Here is a 13,044-nt window from a genome sequence, read left to right as displayed (position 1 = left end):
TCAGGCAGGTCCACATCCTTCTTATGTTGGGGGCAGGAAACCAGGTGTGTGACAGAGAATGAAACAGTGACTAAAAAGCATGATGGGGGGGTGGGGGTGGGCACAGGGTATGTGCCTCTTCTATTGATCACTGGCTGTCCCCTGTAAGACCAGAACCACTCGCAGAGTTTTGTTTTGAGGGAAATCTTTGGGGAATTGTAAAACTAGGAAGACACCACGCTGTTCTATTTTGCATTTTCTCCAGTTCTCGCAGTTGAGAAACGATTGTATTTGTCTCTTTGCTGCTTGTTGGAACACATGCAGTTTCTGCTGAAAGCGCTTACACACACAGCCTTAGTCATTTACAGCACACATTTTTAATTGAATAATAGCATCTGAAGGCAGCACAGCCTTGACAGTGAAGAAGCAGTCACAGGGAAGTAGAGTGGATCACTTCTCCCGACTCCAGTGGGGTGTTTCCCCATGTCACGTACCACAGACTTTGCCTACATGTTCTGAGTCCCCAGGTGGAAGTTACTGGTCCAGGGGTCCTTGCAGCTGTGCATGGATGCAAGACCAAGTAGAAGAAGTGATGTTACATGTCTGTACTCCACCTTGCACCATAGGGGAAATGTGATTGTGCTCCCTTTGCTGAGCTAAAAATGGCAACTAAGCTTTTTAATATAAATCCTCAGAGCTCTTACCAACATCACCTGGTCTGCCTTGTTCTGCTGCTGCCAGCTGAGACAGCATTAGATGAGGAAGAGCGTCTTCCTCCTCTCATCAGATGTCAGTGGCAGAGCACATGTCTGGACGCCCTGGAGCTTGAGCCCAGAGCCCCAGCAGCTTAGTGCTTCACCTCCTCTCCCCCCTCTTGCTTTCCCCCTTTCCTTTTCCCAAGGCTGCACAAAATGGAATATTAATGTAGTTAATATTATCTTGCTTCTTTGTACTTCTGCCTACACCCACCAACTTCCCTGTGGGTTTCAACCAGCAGCACAGCTTCCCGATGAGCATGCTCATCAGGACAACCCATGCTGGCTGTGGTTCCCTCCAGAAGCTACCAACCTGGAAGAGGGCCTAAGTATCCTCAATACTCCTTTCCAAAGAGCTTGGAGGAGCCTGCCCATGTCGGCAGCTACAGGATGCCTGGCCATGGCGGTACTCGGCAGAGTTATCTTCCACCACCCTGCCCCTGCAGTGCTGCTGCTGCTTCACTATCCTCCAGATCTGGTACCCTCTGGATCTGCCTTTCCGAGCACCATTTGGTTTTATAGAGGCCTATTTGACTCAGACTGTTGGCAAACACTTCAGAGAAAAGCTTTCTTTGTCAAAGATAGACAGTGTCTTTGTTCCAATGTAGGAAGGAGCAGATGTAAGTTGCTTCAGCAGAGGGTTGGAAAGACTCTGCTAGGGATATCTTATCCTTTTGGCTGGGAAGAGAAGAAAAGAATCAAACATTGCGTGTGAGCAGGAGGGAAAATATTTAATACTGTAGACTGAAAACAACAAAAGGGCACACAGGCAGCTCTCCCCCATTCCTTTTTTCCAGATAATTATACAATAAATGATTAAAAAAAGACCATAGAAAGAATATTATGGGCTCAGACAGTTTTCCTAATGTTTACCAGCAGTTAAAAATAGACCAAAGCAGTTGTCTGGGGTGCAGCTTTAGAGTTAGTGCAATTTGGCAGCGGCATCTGGTCTGGCTGAATACAGCAGCAGGCTACTGTAGCAAACATAGAGCCTAGCAAACGGGATGGGATTAAATAAATATAGAGAATTACAGAATAGAGAATTCAGAGCTCCCATACAGGAGACATGAGAAGATACTTCCGAAAAAAATGAGAGACTGATGCTCGTGTAGGATGCGTCTCTCTGTTCCTTTTTCCCCTCTCTGTCATGCATTTGAAGGATGGGGCAGTTGGAGCTGCCACAGCCACATGTTGCCCCAAAACAGGCTTGCTAGGCTAACAGCAGCAGCCAGAGGAGAAACTCCCCACCATGCAGCAAATGCAGCAGTTCAGATGGAAATAGCTGCAGCAGCCCTGGCCAACAGCAGGACCAGGACTGGGGAAATTCACCCATGGGGTGAACTCACCATCCTCAGTGGGAATAGCAGAGTTGTACAAAGGATTTATAATCAGAGAGTTATGTACAGGATATCTGTGAAAAACAGGGGGAAAGGGGTAGCCATGAAGAATATAGGGGGGGAAAGGAAGAAAAAGAAAAGGAAAAAAAGCAGACAGAACAGCAAGGAATATTTCTTGCTGGAATAATTTCTAAATGCAAAAGCCATGATAAATCCGGAGGCTTTTACACAGACTTTGGCTGATAGTGTGGGTCTGTGTGACTGATGTTTGAATGGATTGCCTCTTTCCTAGTAAAACTCCTAATTTTCCTAATTCCTTTTCATTTCTGTCCTAGGTAGTGGCTGCCACCACACAGACCATTCTGCCTCTGGCTGTCCCCGCTCGCATGCCTGTTGCTGTGGCCAGCAGAAAGGACATGCTTCCAGTGTGACAACAGAGGTGAGTGCACTGCTAGGGAAGGGAGAGCAAACGTGCTGTCCCTCCATGCTGTCATGCCGCATGTGGGCCAGCTGCTGAAGGGGAGATCTCGTTTATCGCTGTGGGCTATCAAATAGCACAGCAAATCCCCCTGCCGCTGGGCAAGGAGCCCTAGCCCTCCCCAGCAAACTGCCTACGTGTCTGCCTGCAGGGACAAGCTGTGACACAGCAGCCTTTGCCCAAAGGGAGGATGTCAAAACACAGTCCTGGCATACCCTCCTCAAGTGGGGTGAGTCAAAAGGCAACTTCTGCCTCGCCTGCATCTTTTGTATTCACTTTCTGAAATAGATTGAGCTTTCAGTATGTGGGTAAGCATCCAAGGAGCAGGTAAGCAGCCAGCACAGCAGAAGGAAACATAGGCAGGTTACAGCAAAAGGCGTGGGTTTAAGGGAAGAGCCATAGAGATTGTTTCCCACTTTATTTTAGACCTGGGGTGCTTATAGAATAAACACACTCTACCCGCTATTATTTTTTTTCTCCGTTCCTAAATGCATGTTTCTACCTGAAAAAATACCAACTGCATCAATCACTTGCTGAGACTTGGAAGTGCTATGAGGAGAAATCAGTGCTCAACCAGATTTCTTCTGAGTATGTGAAACATGTTTGCTGAATTAAGAAAATCCAATCCACAAATATTGATTACAGGTGAGGACCAACCAGAGACCCACCATAATAGAAATAATAAAGTAAGTGACAGTAATAAGCATGACACACTAGTGCACCATCTGCTCACTTGAGTGCACCATCTGTTTTTTCTACTGCTGCTATTCGTGCCCTGATCTTATTTTAGTGGCAGAAGCAGATGGATTCAAATGCCAGCAAAAATAAAAATGGCATGTTATTTATTTATTGTTCTGCTTAACTGGATGTCTTCATCGTTTCCACCATTCTCTTGACCTCAATATTACTGTTAGCTAAACCCACGCGTGCTTTCTGACACACAGTATATTAAAGCATTAGCAATGCTGACAGATGTTCCCCCTTTTGGTCATTTCACAACTTGCTTGGGCAGGTATCAAGCCTATGTGCAAACTTGTGTTTCATCCTGAATCATCCTTGACATTTTATTAATGCCAAAGTGTTTTCATGCAGCATTTGGATGCTGGGAAAATGTCCTGTGTGACCAGACACTAGCTGCCAGACCAGCAGCATCATCCACACTCAGAGCTATGTGTGACTGGTACCAAAGACCTCCATCAGGCAGGGGTGGTCTTGCACACAGAGTTAGCAATGGTGTCCTCACAGTTGGAGAGAAGGCCCTTCAGTACCAGCACTGACATGTTCTCTAGGTTGTTGTCCATACACACCCAAGTACTTGAGCAGCACCCAGCACTGTGCAGTGTCAAGCCCAAGGGAAGTCTGCGGGTGGGAGGATTTGCCTGGTTTGGGTGTCCAGCTGTCTTGTCATATATGTTTAGTTACCTCTTCACTGATTCCTGGCCATGTGTGGTCAGAAGAGATGATTGATGCAGTCTTCCTATGTGGCTACTGTGGCAGCTCACTAAGAGTCATCTGTTTTGACCTCTCCCTCTACCTTCTTGGCCATCTCCTGGAGAAATACCAAGAATAAGGAATATCCACGTAAAAAAAAAAATATCTTGGGTTGCTGTTAATGACCATCACTGAAAATAAGACAGATGAGGGCACTGAGGAAGGGCAGGAGGAGGGGCTAAGAATGTGCTTGTGGGGCCACCAGCATGGCAGGAGCATGGTCCTCCCCACCTCACTGCTCATGGATGGACGGGATCTGCAGGAGCAGATGAGCAACAGACAAAAGCCGAGTTACCCTGCTCTGTACGTTCAACTTTGCTTGCTGCTTGCTATAACAACAAAAACACCTGAAATAATGTCTGAGTGAGTGCCACCCTGGACTTTTTGCTGGATAAAATCCTCCCCATGACAGCTAGCTATAACACTGCACTGACATCCACACTGAAATGCAATCACTAACCCATTGTATTTATAAACTCCTCACCAACCAGTGCAGCTACTGTGAGAGACTGAACTGACATCAGACTCCACTGTCCATCATCTTGAAGACTGTCATGAGAAGCTGAGATGGGATTCCACTGACCATTGTCTCAGAGATGGGTTGGAGGAGTTAAGACCCCAACTCCAATGCCTGAGAAAAGGGTGTGAGGAATTGAAATGAGTGTCATGGTCTATTGTCTGAGAGATGGGTAGGAGAAGCTGAGATAGGACTCTTCCATCCATTATCTCAAGGATTGGTGTGATGAATTGCTGCCCATTATCCCAAGAATTGCTGCAGAAATGTGCAGTTGAAGAGCTGTCTGCAAGAATAGTGAAACTGGTCCACCAGGAACATGTAGTAACAGAGGTTATCCCCCAACTCGTGGTAAAAGGGGGAAAAGGTAATTTCCAGTGAGGACGCCCTTCACAGGGACACTTCCACAGGATACCTCCATTAGGACACCTCCACGAGACATCCTCCACGAGGACACCCACCTCTGACAACTGCTACGGACTCCTGGGGACACTCTGCTCCAATGCCGACTATGGACCCTGGAGGACTCCCACTACCAACAACGATGAGTATGAACACCTGGGACTGCTGGATCCACGGTGGTGACTATGTCTCTGCACTCCGAATCCTTGCTTCATTTCTATCCTTTTTCCAATCTGTCCTATTGCTCTTTTTTTACAGCAATTCCCTTTTTTATAATCATAAAATCATAGAATAGTTAGGGTTGGAAAGGACCTTAAGATCATCTAGTTCCAACCCCCCTGCCATGGGCAGGGACACCTCACACTAAACCAGGTCACCCAAGGCTCTGTCCAGCCTGGCCTTGGACACCACCAGTGATGGAGCATTCACAACTTCCTTGGGCAACCCATTCCAGTGCCTCACCACCCTAACAGGAAAGAACTTCTTCCTCATATCCAATCTAAACTTCCCCTGTTTAAGTTTTAACCCATTACCCCTTGTCCTATCACTACAGTCCCTAATGAAGAGTCCCTCCCCAGCATCCCTATAGGCCCCCTTCAGATACTGAAAGGCTGCTATGAGGTCTCCACACAGCCTTCTCTTCTCCAGGCTGAACAGCCCCAACTTCCTCAGCCTGTCTTCATACGGGAGGTGCTCCAGTTCCCTGATCATCCTCGTGGCCCTCCTCTGGAATTGTTCCAACAGTTCCATGTCCTTTTTATGTTGAGGACACCAGAACTGCACACAATACTCTAGGTGAGGTCTCATGAGAGCAGAGTAGAGGGGCAGGATCACCTCCTTCGACCTGCTGGTCACGCTCCTGTTGATGCAGCCCAGGATACGGTTGGCTTTCTGGGCTGCGAGCACAGACTGGAGCTGGCTCATGTTAAATTTCTCATCAACCAACACCCCAAGTCCTTCTCTGCAGGGCTGCTCTGGATTTCTTCTCTGCCCAATCTGTAGCTGCGCCTGGGATTGCTCCGACCCAGGTGTAGGACCTTGCACTTGTCATGATTAAACTTCATGAGGTTGGCATCAGCCCACCTCACAAGCGTGTTGAGGTCCCTCTGGATGGCGTTCCTTCCCTCCAGGGTATCAACCAAACCACACAGCTTGGTGTCATGGGCAAACTTGCTGAGGGTGCACTCAATCCCACTGTCCATGTCACCAACAAAGATGTTGAACAAGACCGGTCCCAACACTGATCCCTGAGGGACATCACTCGTTACTGGTCTCCAGCTGGACATTGAGACAATAATAATAATTGTCTTTTTGTAACATAAACCAATCAATTATTGTACTTGACCTCATTTGTGTCTTAATTTCACTCTTGGGATCATGAATGAAATGGGTCCAACACTGGGGTTTTCTCCAGGTGGACTCTGACAGCTACACATCATCTTCTCCCAGTTTCCTTGGACTGTGCTGTGCTCACTCCTGTCTTTGCTCCTTGTCACAGTGTCTCCACCTGAACTTGCCTGACACCTTCTTTCACCTCCCCAAAGGCTATCTGGCAGACAAGCCAAGTGCCGCTTGATGCATTTGACCCCTGTTGTCTTCAGCTGAGTCAGCCCATGCTCCCTCATGATGAGGGGGTTTCTGTGTCCCTCTCCAGTGCCACTCTCCTGCTGGGGAGCTGAGCACAGATGCATGCAGCAGGATGGGTAGCAAGTACAGGGACAAGGATGCATCCCTATCTAACAGCAGCCAAAGCAAAAGAAGGCAGAAGCTGAGGATGAGCTTGCTTGTAAGGGTAATATCCCCCCCAACACTTGCACTTGTACAACTAATGGTTATATGCCCTGAGTGCCCTCATATAATGCTGAAATAACACTGTGCTTTACAATTAGCTGTATATATTAAATGGGTACAATCAAGTATATTCAAGGCCAGGCTGGACAGGGCCTTGAGGAACCTGGTCGGTCTACTGGAAGGTGCCCCTGCCCCTCACGGGGGGTTGGAACTGGATGATCTATAAGGTCCCCTCTAATCCAAACCATTCTGTGATTCTATGATTCTAAGTATAGGAATTTTACTACTGACATATATTTTCCAGTAAGAACTGAATAAATAAAAGCCACCTATGCTCTTCTGAGACTCTGGGGTTTTGGAGGGAAAGACAGTAGCAGCTGAGCCTCTTTAAATCCCTGTTCTAACATCTAAGGGGGTGTCCGTGTCTGTCCGTCCCCCCCCCCCAGCAATGTCCGCATCCCATCCCTTCCCTGGCCAAGGAGCTGGAAAACTGAAATTCCTGCCCTTGTGCTATTTTCCCACCAGTTTTGCTGGTCACAGATGACTCAGCCTCCTCTACTCGCTTGCTAAGAAGCAGAACATGCCTTGCTTGCTGCTTGGTTGAAGTATCCCACCTGCTGGGCTGCTAAGTATGACCTGATGCTTTTTCTCGTAACTGGTGCTTGCTTGGATCTCTTTGCTGCTAATTCACTGCACAGCAGAGATCCTACTGCCTCCCTTCCCACTTAGTTTTATGCTGTTTACATAAAAAGGAGAAAGAATCCCCATTTTTGTCACAGCATGGGTAAATCCTTATGTCAGCCTTGGGCGTGCACTTCCCTCCACTACTCCAGTGCTTCAGGATGTTAAGAAGATGCAACAAAACGACTAACGTGAAATAAACCTGGGCTCTAATTCTAGGCTGTGGCTCTTCTGGTTCGAGGCTGTGCTATTTCCCCTTCCTGAGTACAGACCACACTGTTTATACTGGATTTCTTTCCCCTTGGGCCTCCTCCCATGGTGCCAGAAGAGCAGAGCAATGAGCCAGTGCCGCACATTGCAGAGCTTTGCCAGCCTGTGGGTGTTGTCCAGGGATGCCTCCTCTGCATGCCCTGATTGGGCTGCTGTGGGGAGCGAAGGGCAGCAGCCAGGCATGTGCTGCAGGTATCAGGCTTCTTCCTTGATGAGCAGGTGAAATACTTGATGCTTTTGCACTCTGATGGACTATTGCACGGTTTTGGCAGTCAGCGTTTTCCCAGGGCTTTCAAGCTTGAGGAGCTCAGCCACCTTCTTCTCATGACAAATTTTCACATAGTAGCTGTCCTTCCCTGTAAAACCTGATTGCACTTTCCAGTAGAATAACCTACTGCTCCTGGGCACATCAAGAGCTCCTCTCTGCTCAGGGGCATCCCGTGCTGATGGGGCGCTGCCCGGAGGGAACCACACTGGCTTTGATTGAGTTCCTTGTAATGAAACAAGCTGTTTAACATCTGATGTTGAACATTCAGAACACTTGCTTTGGCTGTTTCAACTACAGGATAGCTCTCTTCCCCACACAGTGTTTTAGCCTAGGAAACAGAAAGCTGGAAAGAGGAGAGGAAAGTAGCATAGAAGACATGCCCACAGCAAAGCCTCAAGATTCAGGATCTTCTCACCTCCAGGAGAGCTTGACCTTGTGATCTCTGTGATGCCTGTGACATGGATCCCATCTCTAGTTAAGCTCCAGGCTGTCAGCAAGGGAATGCCTGGCACTCAGCTACACCTTGGTAAAGATGTACAGATGGGCTGCACAGGACTTAAGGACATCAATAGCTAGCATCACCATCAGGCTGCTCATCCTCTCCTTGCATCCCACATTCAAGCCTCCCCTATAACCCATGAGGAATGGTGCTCCCCTTCATCATCTCACCTGCTATGGCTCAAGCCTCAGTCTTAGCTGCTCTCACCATCCCATTCTCTGAGTCTCCACTGTCCTCGCTGAGGCACCCAGTACCACTAGGTACCATTTTATTTTCATATTTACAACACAATAACCACTTCATCTCTCTGATCTCTTGGTACTGTTTCCTCCAGGACACCCACCACATACTTTCACAAACCAAAACACAGGGGGAGTTTCTGAACATCAGGAAACACTTTAACACTTTTTCACTGTGAGGGTGACCCAGCACTGGCACAGGCTGCCCAGGGAAGCTGTGGTCTCCACCTTGGACATACACAAAAGCCATGTGGACATAGTCCTGGGCAACCTGCTCTTGGTGGCCCTGCTTGAGCAGAGGGGTTGGACCAGATGATGTCTAGAGGTCCCTTCCAGCCTCATCAGTGACAGGTCCCTTTCAACCACAGTGACCCTGTGAAGAGCTGCCTGAGGATGAGCATTCACAGCTCTCCTCGATACGGAAGGCTACAGGCTGGGGAGAAACCTTTCCCATCAACCTGGGGTGTAATTCCCAACCTCATGGTCAAACTGAGCCCTGGCCACAACTCTTCCTCTTCCACAAACACTACCCCTCCTTTTCTCCCATGCAAAGTGACCAAAAGCTGGGCTGTGAATACCTCGTCTGAACAACTTCACCTGAAGGTTTGTGCTTCCATTGCAGTGCAGACAGACTTGCCCACATTATATTTTCCCCAGCTCTGTCAGTCTCAGGCCAGGTCCTTTTTTTCCCCTTCACCTGGGTATGAAATCTCTGTGCCACTGCAACCAGCCACGTCCTCCCTTACTGGGCAGATCTCCACCTGCTATCTCTGCGCTTTGTGGCATTCACAGAGGCTGTCACACTGAATTATATCCGTCTGAGTACTGTCGTCAGGGAGCTAGAATATGCTTCGTAGAAGCCTTGAGATGTACCTTTGGAGCTAAATAACAGCAGGGTAATGGATAGATGTAATGCAGTGTGAAAAAACCTTGGGGAGCAGAGAGGGTTTTCAAAGCAGTGCAACAGGCTGGAATTCTGCCAAGGAAGTAAATATTGCAAAATTCGATGCTGTTGAAGAGCATCATTCACCCCAAGCACTTAGGAACTGGAAGATGGACATGAAGTAAAAAGAAAAGTATGGTCACAATCATCTTCATTTATTTTCCTCTTGAGGCATCTTCCAAACACCCTCTACAGTCCTAGAGGAGGGCTCAGAATTTTCCTTTGAGAAATTAATGAAAGCATGAGGTCCTGAGGCCCCACACCATGTACAGATGATCTGGGACAAGCTGTCCCACTGCAGAGACCCAGCAGATGTGGGCCTCCACCACTGAAACCATCACCCCTGCTGAGCTTGGGAAGCCCAGAGGCATGCAGCATCCCCTCGGGCATGGCTCAGCCCCCTTCCCAGGCCAGGCAGGGCGTCACTCACAGGTGAAGCCATGAGGTGCCAGCTCATCTGGGGACAGCCAGGGGTGATTTAAGCAGCAACAGATGCTTTTTGCCGTTGCTGACTTTATAACTGTCTCCTTGTGTCCCACCCATTATCCTGACCTTGGGCTTTGCACGCAGCAGGTCTTGACCTGCAGCCTGGGCTGTTTCTTAAGCACATAGAGCAGAAGCAAGCAGGGGAGCAAGGGCTGGTTTAGGGCCTGACACCCACAGGATGGGTGACCTGGGACTGCTGCCTCTGAGAGCCCTTGGCCAGTGCTGACAGGCTCAAAGACAAGTATTTCAAGAGAGAAGTCACAGAGCAGACTGTGGAGAGACGACCTGCAGAGCTGACCACTGAGCTATCCTTTTCACTTATTGACTTATTGATGTTTGCAAACCTCAGGTAGTTATTTACTTTAAAAACACCCAAACAAACCCAAGCAAACCTTACCATGCCAGAGTTAAAAGCAGTATCAAGCCGACTGCTGGCAACAGCCCCGGTGCCACTGGTACAGCTGCCAGCAGAGGTGGTGGTGATTCCTGTGCTCCAGAGCCCTTGTCTTCATGCACACATCACCCCTCTGAGCAGGACTGAGAACCCCTGTGGATGCAGCCGCTCCAGCCAATGTGCCTCTCCTGGCAGGGGCCAGGCTCTGCCCAAGCATGTGCTGATGGCTGGGAGCGGCACTGGTTCAAGCCACACTGCCAGGCAGTGGCAGCAGTACTGTGCCCAAGCCATTGAGCCCAGAAACTGACAGTGCAAATGCTGCCTGGCCGGAGCTCCATCCAGCTGCCCATGCCTGATGGGCAGTGAGGAACCATGGGATTTGATTTCCATGGTGCCAGGGAAACGCAAGACTTGGTTCGCCTGCCTTTTCCATCGTTACTTCACCCACCTGTGGTGGGCTGACCCTGGCTGGATGCCATGTGCCCACCAAGCTGCTCCATCACAGTTCTCAGCAGGATCAGGGCAAAAAATAAAATGGAAAAATCTTCATGGATCAAGATAAAGACAGTTCAATAAAGCAAAAGCAAAGGTCACTGACAGAAGCAGAGGAAAACAAAAGATTTCATTCTCTACTTCCCATCAACAGGAGATGCCCAGCCACTTCCCAAGAAGCAGGGCTTCACTATGCATAGAGGTTGCTCCAGAAGACAAACGTTGTAAGTAAAGAATGCACCTTTCCTCTTCCTGGGTGTGCTTCCCACCCATCACACTGCAGTGGAGGTGACTGACCTGCAGTCCAGCACCAGGCCTGGGATGCGGTCCAAGACAGCCAGCACTGCAATGGGAGCACCTCAGTTCAACAGTGTTGACACTGGTCACCAGCTGGTATTTGCTCATACATCTACAGCCTGCAGAGTGGCCATGCGGGAGAGATGGCAAATAAACAGTGCTTCAGGCAGCGGGCATCCCCATCCACAGGCTGTGTGTGCAGGCAAACACAGTGATGGGTAATGGAGCATTGCCCTGTGCAAACACGAAACTGCAAGATGCACCGAAAACTCCACAATCACCCCAGCTATAGCAGTTACTGAAAGCAGCCAACAAGAGGAGAAAAGCCAAAATATCCCTTCTATGGTATTGGGAGCTATGCAGAGGTATCCACCAAAGAGCAGTGCAGTATTACAGTCCAAGGACAAACAGCAAAACAAGTTGTAAGAGCTCCTATTTTTTTCATTAGACCAATTCATCATCTAGTTGAGGTGTCATCTCAGTATTATCTAATAATTTAATAATAAATGAGGGAACTGGGTTTGTTTAGTCTGCAGAAGAGAAGGCTCAGGGGCGACCCTATTGCTCTCTGCAGCTACCTGAAAGGAGGGTGCTGGTCTCTCCTCCCAAGTAACAAGTGAAGGGACAAGAGATAGCCTCAAGCTGCAGCAGGGGAGGTTTAGATTGAACATTAGGAACAATTTCTTCACAGAGAAGGTGCTCAGCCATTGGAACAGGCTGCCCAGGGCAGGGGTGGAATCACCATCCCTGGATGGAACTGTTCAAAGACCTCATCAGGCCCTCAGTGACATGATTTAGTGGTGGCTTTGGTAGTCCTGGGGTAATGGTTGGACTTCATGATCTTAAAGGTCTCTTCCAACCTAGTTGATTCTGTGATTCTATGAAATCAAACGATCTAAGTATCAAACAAACCAAAGAGAGTAGCAGGTAAGCTCCATGCTCTGCAAAGCCTCAAGAAAAAGCTCATGCAATTAATAGACAAGTAATAGTGCTCCAGACACTACAGCAAAAGCAGCATTAGGATTACTCTGGAGAATCAAACCAGTTTTGGTTGGAAGGGACCTTAAAGCTCATCCAGTTTCATCTGCATGGAGGGAGGTGGTTCTACCCCTAGACCAGGTTGCTCAAAGCTCTGTCCAACCTGGTCTTGGTAACAACTCAGCCACAAAGATTCTCATGGGATTAGCATGGGGTTTAACTGAGTATTTTCACCTCAGGGCATCAATGCCTGCAGCTTTACCAGTGATCCTCCAAGCTGCCTGGCATGTGCCAGTTACCAGCAGTGATGAAGAAGACCCAATGCTCCCTGCAGCCACTGTGGGCTGAAAATTACATGAAGCACCTCAGACCTGGCACCCAGGACAGCCGCTGGCACCACCACAACCCCACAACTCCCCCTCCTCACCCACACTGATGAGGACCCCATCCCTGCTGCACGGGCAGTGGAGGCAGCAATGCCTTTATACTGGTGACCCTCCAGCAGAGAGCATCAGGCATCACCATCAGCCCACTATACATTTGAGCTCATGCACGGCTGTTCTCTTCTGTTTTATTGCCAAAGGGTCCTACAGAAACAAAATGCTTCAGAGCTTCCCTGCACTTAGAAGTGGATGAGGTCAGTTGAAAACAAGCAGGGCATGAGAATGGGACTAACCGTTCTTTACGTGGGAATTACAGCAGGTCTGGCATTAGGATTATTTTCTTCTGTAAAGAAAAGAGCAACTAGAA

At 48.6% G+C, this 13,044-nt stretch overlaps 1 protein-coding gene across 1 annotated transcript in view; it reads right to left on the bottom strand.

The window, feature by feature from the left end:
• KLF11 (KLF transcription factor 11) overlaps positions 1-13,044 on the bottom strand; it is a 201,635-nt gene that overhangs the window by 14,909 nt on the left and 173,682 nt on the right. The window lies entirely within an intron of this gene.

This window comes from Pezoporus flaviventris, unplaced genomic scaffold, assembly GCF_033815535.1.
Source record: "Pezoporus flaviventris isolate CSIRO_AGI_PZ_B2104156 unplaced genomic scaffold, CSIRO_AGI_Pfla_v1 ptg000031l, whole genome shotgun sequence".
In the NCBI taxonomy this organism is placed as follows: Eukaryota; Metazoa; Chordata; class Aves; order Psittaciformes; family Psittacidae; genus Pezoporus; species Pezoporus flaviventris.
This window is presented reverse-complemented; position numbering and strand designations above follow the sequence as displayed.